Source organism: Tupaia chinensis, unplaced genomic scaffold (assembly GCF_000334495.1).
Source record: "Tupaia chinensis unplaced genomic scaffold, TupChi_1.0 Scaffold142219_1, whole genome shotgun sequence".
Lineage (NCBI taxonomy): Eukaryota > Metazoa > Chordata > Mammalia > Scandentia > Tupaiidae > Tupaia > Tupaia belangeri.
Genome location: NW_006202069.1, coordinates 1,483,265 through 1,493,107, shown reverse-complemented (window position 1 = coordinate 1,493,107; position 9,843 = coordinate 1,483,265). Strand labels below are relative to the sequence as shown.

General features: G+C 35.7%; 1 non-coding gene across 1 annotated transcript; it reads right to left on the bottom strand.

Annotated features, from left to right (window-relative positions):
* Window positions 1-8,814: 8,814 nt before the first annotated feature.
* LOC114005111 (U6 spliceosomal RNA) lies at window positions 8,815-8,918 on the bottom strand. Its single transcript, XR_003547015.1, has one exon. It is a non-coding gene; the product is annotated as a U6 spliceosomal RNA (small nuclear RNA).
* Between the last annotated feature and the right edge of the window lie 925 nt (window positions 8,919-9,843).

Below are 9,843 nucleotides of genomic sequence, written 5' to 3'. Positions count from 1 at the left end.
TCAATTTGAGTTCTGTTAGAACTCTGAGGACTTTAACTGACACCATTTTTATTTCTTCTCTATTGCTCTCACAAGTATTAACAGCTTGTTTGTCTACATGTACCATCCACTCCTACAACTGGCCTCACCCTGTCTGTCTATACTGATTTCTCTAGAGAGACACTTTTATGTAGTAGAAACAACTGGACTTTGAAAATCCACAATTTTCATTTAGACTCAGTTAAATCTCTTGGATGTAAAAATTTATGTAAGCTACTAAAACTCTCTGAACTTCAGCTTCTTTATTTGTGAAATGGATATGATACGGGAATAGATTGAGCATTTCTAGTCTTAAACTACATAAACCCCAAATTCTCCAGAACTAGAAACATTTGGACACAAATATGATGACACAAGTGAAAAATTCCGCATCTGACCTCATGTGATGGATTGTAGTAAAATGCTATATAGCACTATAGCAATACAAATATATTGCATAAAAGTACCTTGAGGTTATGTGTATGAAGTGTGTATAAAGCATAAATGAATTTCATGTTTAGACTTGAGTCCCATCCCCAAGATATTTCATGATGTATAGTGTTATGCAAATATACAAAACTTTGAAAAAAATCACAAATCCTAAACATTTCTGGTCCCATGCATTTTGTTTAAGAGAAACTCAACTTGTAACTGCCTCTTGGATTGTCTTGAGCTTTAAAAATAGAATTATGCAGAGTCAGCAGGTGGCATAGTGTTTAAGGTGCCAGACTTCCATGTTGTCCACCACAGTTTGAGTCTCAGATCCAGCAGCTTGAAAGTCATGCTGGGAGTGTTTGCATGCAGGCTGAAATCCAGAAAAGAGAATGGAGAAGAAGGGATTGTGGCACGATCATCTCCCTGGGGGGGTAATTTCTCACTTTGTGTCTCTTTGTCTCTCTGTTTATTTAACAAGCACATGAGCCTTATCACAAAAATCTCTTTAAAAAATAGAATTATGCAAATAAAGCACTGTGTACAATACCTGGAATATAGAATATACTCTAAAGCTGTTAAATTTTTGCTTAATCCTGTTACCCAAATATGACTCACAAGATTTATCTGGAGACAGGGACATAGCCAGGGAGAGTAAGGTATTCTGGACAGAGTGATTGATTCTCTGTATTCTCTGTGGGGGGCAGAGGGGCTTCAAATCATTTCCATTGAAAGAGCAATCTTTCTTATTTCTGAGATGACCTTGCCACACAGTCAGGATCATCTTTTTATCTCTTCTCTTTATGTATAAGTGAAATGTTTTTTCTCAGATTTTGAGCTTCTTCAAAGTAGGGGCTATATTCTTCAGATTTATGAAACCTTTATTTTATTTTTTTAAAATTAATTAATTAATTTTTCATTTCATTTTATTTTATACATTCAATGACATTATTGTCTTATGAAATGGATATTTCAACAGGTGAACATCTCTCCCTAACACAGTTGACAAAACCACAAAACATCCTCAACAGACAATACCACACTTCCCTGTGACATCAATACTTTGCCTCCCTATTTTCCTTCTAATTGTCCATCCTCAGATCCTCCTCTTGCATACATACTATATCTGGTCACTCACTGCATACTTTCTACAATGAAGCACAGAATTATTGGACTAGTAGAGGCTTTAAAATCAACCTGTACAATGACTTCATTCTCCAAGTGAGAAAAACCATCATTTAACTCAGATCTGTTTTAGTCTCTTGACAGTATTCTTCTCAAATCTAAAGGTTTTTAAGTTTAATTTATTTCTTCCATAAGTGAGAGAAATGTGTGTGTATGCGTGTGAATGTGGGTGTGTGTATGCATGAGACACAGAGAGAGAACTCCTAACAGGGTCTTGAGGCCACAATGCATCACCAATTTTAGCCAGCCCTGGATCATGGGTACACATAAGCCTGGAATAGACAAAGAAGTTGCCAGACATACCTGGAACCTCTCCCTGTGAATAAGTCTCATAGAACATCATGCTTTACCATAGTACCTTCGTCTAACCCCAATACTTTTTTTTCTTGAAGTCATAAATTTAATGTATTTAAAATTGTAGATTTCCATCATGTGTCAATATTTTAAACAATTCTCCCTTGGTTTCAAATTTTCCAACACAGGTGGTTCTCCCACATTAAGTTGAATTCTGAATCATCAGGAAGGCTTGCTCAAACCGTGTTGGGGATCCTGTTCCCAGAGTTTCTCAAGAAGTATGACTGGATAGGGCCCAAGATTTTGCATTTCTAAGGAGTTTCCAGGTGATGTTCATGCTTCTGGCCCAAAAGATCATATTTTGAGAAAAACTGAGCTACCATATTTTTGGATTCTTTTTTGTCTTCTTGATACCAAAGTCAATTCTAAAGGACATTCTGTAATCTGTGCTTCCTACAATATATAAAGAATTTCACATGACAGCACATAAAACCAGGCTTACCTTGAGAACACTTCTTGTTTTACTCAAAAGAAGGTTCCTGAGCATCTGCTATGAAGTTAGATGGTGCTATAGATGATTCAAAAGTTCATAAGACCCTTTACCTGTCCTCAAAGCAGCCCTGTGACCTCATGCAAAAGGGTGAGGTTACTCCCAGGAAACTCTAGAAATGGGCTGTTATTTAAGAAATAATAGGGTCGAGAAAACTATAATATAATTGTCCATAAATACTGGAAGTAATTGTATTAACCAGCTTCAGCAAATTCCCAGCATACTTCCAAAAGCTTTCTGAACATATAAGTAACTTCTGAAATGCTAAATATTATTTTTAGTAACTCTGTGCTTCAATAGAACATGTGGCTTATTTTTTCTAATCTATTTTCTATTTGAGCTATTATTAATTACATTGGTGTTTGAGGCCTGAGGAAATAATTAACAATCTTCCTAAGTGGGAAAAGATATTCTATATGCTGGAATTTCTGCCAATTCATTTGGCAGAAGTGGAACTAATTCCAAACATGAGGAACCCAAAGACTAATACATAAAGCAAATTAGTGTTTTAGTTAGGGTTCTTTGGCTCTTTTTTTGATATTCATAACAAGGGTCAATAGGAACCCAAAGGATTGTATGTAGGAACCTCAAAGAGAGCTGGTTCTCATGAAACTGTATATAAAAATGTCTCAGCAACAATTTGCATTTCCCCCTAGAGGCAAGGGGTTCTATAGATGATTCAAATTTTAGATTTTATCAGATTCTCAAAGTAATCACTTTCCCTTTTGGATATTAAAAGGAAAGCGAAGAATTATAACTCAAAAACTGTGTTTTGACTTCTGTCTTTCCATCCAACCATATGCAAAGAGGAGCTTCTTTAGTGTTTTCATGGAGGTGAAGTAGAGGAATAGGAACATTAGGAAAGGAAAAGTCATGCCCAGAAAGCAGCCCAGAACTTTTTCACCAACTGCATTCTTATTTAGGCTAATTGCTTATTGATCCCTTATGCTCACTTAATGTCTCTTCATTTGACTGTCATTTAGGTGTTAGTTTATGTAGATAATTTAAAACCATAGGACCTACAAAACTCCCTGGAGAAGATAGATGTAGACCTGTGACTCTGAATGGATATCCCTAGAAGGAACATCCGCGTAGTTCTCTCTTTTTCCTTCTACCTTGCTTAAATCTTACCATTCGGCACATTCCAACTCAAATTCCTTTTCCTCCAAGAAGTTGTCCCTGATTTCTATATACAGGACTCACTTTCCTCTTCCTGTTATAGTATTTATTTTAGTTTGTTCAGCCATTTTGCCATTCGCTTATTTTCAGTTTAGCATTACTTTGTATAAAGAGATATCCAGGACATACTTGTACACTGTACTCCAAGCACAATGACACAAGCAGAGCATGCACTTAAAAAAAATTGTCAAACAACTGTACAAAATGGTTTCATTATAGCAGTCATATTTTTCCTATTCGGAAAGGAAAAACTATGCCATCCTTAGTCTTTATCCCTCAGAGCACCCACTAGTAGTTCTGAGCATAGTGATAGCCCATAAATGCATGGGGGTAACAAGAGTTGTCAAAACCCCTAAAGCATGGCAGAGAATAGCTATGACTTCCAGGAAAGATGACATATCAGCAACTGGCATTTTCATTATCCTCCGAGTCAATTCTAATCCAATAGCTTTTACATCACGGATTGAACCAACAGTTTTAGTGGATTACTATAGAAACATTTGTTTTTTTCAGGTTTTCTATTGAGAATGGAATGGACCACTTTAATCTCCAGTGAATGTGTTTCTGGACATATGTGCTAGATGTTGAATGCCCTTGCTTACCAAATTCTCATTAATTTAGAAGCATATAGTGACCAGTCACAATTGAAAATGCAGACCTACATCAAATAGTTTTATACTTGAAACCTGGCAAATACTTTCACCTGCTTTATCTCGGTTGCTTTTTATGAGCCCAGTGCGAAATGAGAAAGTGACTTGCTCAAGGTCATTCAGGGACTTTATCCCATGTGCCCTTTCTCCAAGTGCTACAACCTTTCTACTAAGCTTGACTGCCATTATAATCGATATATACCTGCCTGTTATGCACCAGACTCAAAAGGAAAATTCTTTTCTCCTGAAAATCACCTTTCTTTGGCAGCTATATGATATAACTCTACCACTTAAAACAGCAGAGTGAAGATAAAGCTCAGATAAAATTAGATTTGACAACCTAATGGATCACCGTTCTTTGCTATTTGAAAATAACATCATTCAAACATCATTGTTCAGCAGCCTTCTTTCAGCAAGTAAGGGCATGTTTATCCGGCATTTCAAGAAGAGACTTGAGACTACCAAATCACACAGTAGAAGGCAACAAGAAACTCTGGTTTGACTAGTTATTTTTTCTACTGGTCCTGTTTTAAATGATTTCTTTTAATTAATTTATCTATTCTCTTTAATTCTGGAGAAACAGAACTGTAAATCAATTGAACTTCATGACACTCTTACTTATGTTTTAGTACTTTTTTTTTTCATAACCTGGCACAAAAGATTTCTAGTAAATCCCTTGTCCTGAATGGTTTAGGGTCCCTTACCTGAGGATTGCTTATTGATCTGAAAAATTCCCAGTGCTGGGACCAGCAGTTAGCATAATGGCTATGTCGCTGGACTCCCACGTAGTCGACTGTGGTTCGCGTCCCAGACCCGGTGGCTTAAAACCCACGCCGGGTGCGTGTGCGTGCGTGCCCAAGATCCCAAGAGAAGAATGGAGGAGAAGGGATTGCGGAGTGACCATCCCCCCTGGGGGGTGATTTCTCGCTTTCTGTCTCTCTGTCTCTCTCTGTCTGTCTGGCAAGCACATGCGCCCTATAGCAAAAACCTCTCCAAAAAAAAAAAAAAAAAAGAAAAGAAAAGAAAAAAATTCCCAGTGCTGATGACTTCATCTGAGGTATATTATTTTTCTAAAGCTCACATACAGAGGAAAAACAGACCTTTTGTGACTTTTTTTTATACCTGCTTTTATTTCTGCCAAGAATGTTTTTCCCTTTCATTTGATAATGTCTAAGTATCTGTCATGGCGTGTGTTAGAATTCATTTCTTAATGAAGTTCCCCTTGATTCCTGTAGCAAAATGATCCTTTTTTTGTCTCCCATGCTCCCACAATAATTTCTTTATTCCTTTGATTTAACACTTGTTGGGTTCCATTACAATTCATTGTTTACTTATCTTCTTCACCATCTCGCCCATGAACAACTTGAGTTTGGGTCCCACTTCTGATTCCTCTCTTTCCTACTGTGCCCAACACATCATTGCTGTTTTCTTGATGCTACTAGGAGAAAGGAAATGGTGCCCCAGTTTATACTCTGGGAAATCTGAACGTTCAGAAAAGTGATGGCATTTGCCTCATCTTGTATGGCTATATAGTCGAGAAGGCTGGATTTTGAATTAAAACATGTTTATTAAGGTAAAATTCACATAAAATAGAATTAATGATTTTTTTGAGAGGTTTTTGCTATAGGACGCATGTGCTTGCCAGAGAGAGACAGAGAGACAAAAAGCGAGAAATCACCCCCCAGTGGGGATGGCCACACCACAATCCTTTCTCCTCCATTCTCCTCTTGGGTTCTTGGGCATGCAAGCACATATGCCTGGCGTGAGTTTAAGCTACTGGGTCCAGCACTCAAACCGCAGTTGACTACATGGAAGTCCAGCGACATAGCCATTATGCTAACTGCTGGTTCCAGCATTAATGATTTTAAAATGAATGATCAAGTGACATGTAATGTATTCACAATGTTCTGCAACCATTACTTCTATCTAGTTTTCAAAGAATTTTCATTTCTGCAAAAAGAAACCCTGTATCCATTAAGCAATCACTCCTCAATCTCCTCTCCAGCTCTTGAGAACCACTCACTTGTTTTTCTGCCGCTATGGATTTGCATGTTATAGAAGTTTCATATAAATGGAATCAGTCAAAATTTGATCTTTTGTACAAGAAGCCTGGGTTTTATTTCACTTCTCCCTAAATCTAGTCTACTCTGTTGTGCTTTCCTGCTTTACATTATAGTTGCCCACTATAATTTGATGAATGAATGAATGAGTGCATATCAAGGGAACACTAATGAGACTACTAATTTTCTGCTTAACCTAGTTATTTATGCTTTTATTCATTCTCATAAGAGATCCTTTTGCAGCTTTTACCAAGTGTAAGTTGGAGAAACTGAAGGTTAGTGGTAGCTGGACAGAATGGAAGGCAATGAGCCACCACAGGTTTGCCATTAGCTCTTTGGGATCCATGTTATTTCAAGTTGGCATCTACAACTGACTTAGTCATTATCACATTTTTAGGATAAATGCAGGGGGCAGGGGAACTGGAATGAAGCTGGCCTGCTACACTGTATGTGAATGGATTGCTATCTATTTGGCTGCTAGGACTAGAGTGGGATCTTGGAGGGGAAATGAACTCAGTTCTCCCCCCAGTAACTGACTTTCTCCAATATGTGAACTATTGCTTGGACAGGAACTGGTTTTAGGGGGTCAACATCTAGGGGCTGCCAGGAAAATGTACGCAGTTGCTTCTTTGCTTAAAGGTAGATTTATTGTTAAGAGTGTCAATTTGTTTTGGAACTTACAATGTGGGAAGTGACTTTTGACACTGCTGGAAAACAGTCAAGCATTTAACATTTAATCTAGAATGACTGAATTGTCTGGTTGTAACTATGAAAAGTCGACATAGGTAATTCTTACTTTTTCACATATCCGTAGAAATACATATTCATTTTATATTCTTATCTACAGGGTGTTTCAAATTTTCTTAGTTATGTCTCCATTTTTATTGGAAATTAAATTATATTGTTAAATGATATGACATTAGAAAAATTAACACATTAAACTCCTAGATCATGTGTTCTTTGGGGAATCATTTAAATTCTGGCAATTCTCAATTTATTTTATAATACTAAGAAGGCAGAATCCATTTTTATTTATATTTATTTCTGGGAAAAAAAGAAAATGAAAACTGAGCCATAATTTTAAATGATTTTCTACTGTTTGTGCATGGATTTGGCAAAAGGGACAATTACCATCGTTTCAGGTATGGTTAGTTTTTACGCCTATCTGTACCTCTGTATTTATAGGGAAGGGGAAGATTTATCTCTTATTTTAATTCAGTCTTTCATTTTGACATAGTTGTAAATCAATATGTAACTATAAGAAATAATACAGAGAATATCATTATGCTCATCATACACATTCTTCTGATGTCTTGCAAAAGTATGATACATCTTTCAAAGCTATGGTACAGTATCTTGCAAAACTATAATACAATCTCACAAGTAGGGTGCTGACATTGATTTAGTTCAAGTTTGTGTGATATTATCATTACCTTAGTTTATTATATATATTTAAGGCACACAACATGATGTTTTGATATACATATGCAGAGTGAAATGACTAGTTAAGAAAATTAATATATCTGTGTCATCACATAATTACTGATTTTTTTAAATGAGAGCACCTGAACGCTGCTCATTTGTCATATTTCTAGTATACAATATGGTATTACTAACACCATCATTTCTACGTTAACTATCTAGACTTATTCATTCTATATAACTGGCTTTGTATCTTTTGACATTCCATTTATCCCACCTCCCACCCCTGATAACCACAATTATATTCTCTCTTCTATCAATTTTAAAAATTGGAATCCACATTATACTTGTTTTGCTGGCAAAATTGAGGCAACTGGAAATATTTGTTTTTCTCAATTTCTGTATTATTAATTGGTTCTTAAAATAGAAGGGTAGCTCATTTATTATGCTTATGTGTAGAACCTATGCTTTGAGTCTATGTGTGGCACTTATTTCAGGAACATGAATTTTCAAGGAGATGGACCACGCTGAGCTTACCCATCAGTATTGATTTTCTGTTGTGGACTGCACTTACCACTAAATCAGCAAACAACAAAAATAATCTGAGGGTTTCAAAAGTGGCAAGTTGTATTTGCTGTCGTGGTTGACACTCAGAAAAAGAATCTGTTAGAGATCATTTATCATGTACAGTTGTCCATTGAGACTGTAAAAATAGATCCAAAGGTCCTAGTATGATATATGAATTAAATAATAGCAAGGGAAAATGTAGACTCAAGCTCCTCACTAGAGTCAATCAAAACGTTTTGGTTGAAAATTTTCTTGATATACCAAATGTCATGTGTATCTTTCATTCAACAAATTCACTAGTTATTTCTAATTGATTAAAGGCACAATACCTTAATTAGTAAGGAGAACAACTGAAAATTTGTGTTGGCTTCTTGGAATATGATGTAAATAAAATGAAATAGTCATATAGAGTTAAAACAGCTTTCGGTAAACTTAAGGCTAATACTTGTTTTTTCTTTTAAATATAGAGTGTTTCATGAATTTGTGTGTCATCCTTGTGCAGCGGCCATGCTACTCTCTGTATTGTTCTAATTTTAGTAGATGTGCTGCTGAAGCGAGCACAAGGCTAGTATTCCAAGATGAATTCTTTAGGCACATATTGCATCTTAATATCATGGAACAAATAGGAAGTTTAAATTCAGAAAGACCTAGGTTTTAATCCTAGATCTATAGATATACCTAATAACCTAATATTGGCAAGATACCTCCATATAAAATGCAACATTGTTAATATTTATCATATTTTAGTATTAGTTTCATTTTTTGCTCCTCTTTGAAGCAAAACTCTAGAAAGTATTGCGTAGAGTTTCTGTCTTTGTTTCTTCTCATTGTCTTATAAGTTTTTATCTCCACCATTGTGGTGAGATTTATCTTATCAAGTTTACCAGCAATATCACAATTTCAGCTGGCAAGCTTTAGCCTGCCTAGAGCCCTAGAAGTCCAAGGCCCATAAAGGTTGTTCTATTTACTTTAAGTACTGAGTAGCCTCTTGAACAAGAACTCTTCATTAAGGAAGAAAGCTGGCATTTCTTTCTTTATGAAAAGTCGACATAGGTAATTCTTACTTTTTCACATATCCGTAGAAATACATATTCATTTTATATTCTTATCTACAGGGTGTTTCAAATTTTCTTAGTTATGTCTCCATTTTTATTGGAAATTAAATTATATTGTTAAATGATATGACATTAGAAAAATTAACACATTAAACTCCTAGATCATGTGTTCTTTGGGGAATCATTTCAATTCTGGCAATTCTCAATTTATTTTATAATACTAAGAAGGCAGAATCCATTTTTATTTATATTTATTTCTGGGAAAAAAAGAAAATGAAAACTGAGCCATAATTTTAAATGATTTTCTACTGTTTGTGCATGGATTTGGCAAAAGGGACAATTACCATCGTTTCAGGTATGGTTAGTTTTTACGCCTATCTGTACCTCTGTATTTATAGGGAAGGGGAAGATTTATCTCTTATTTTAATTCA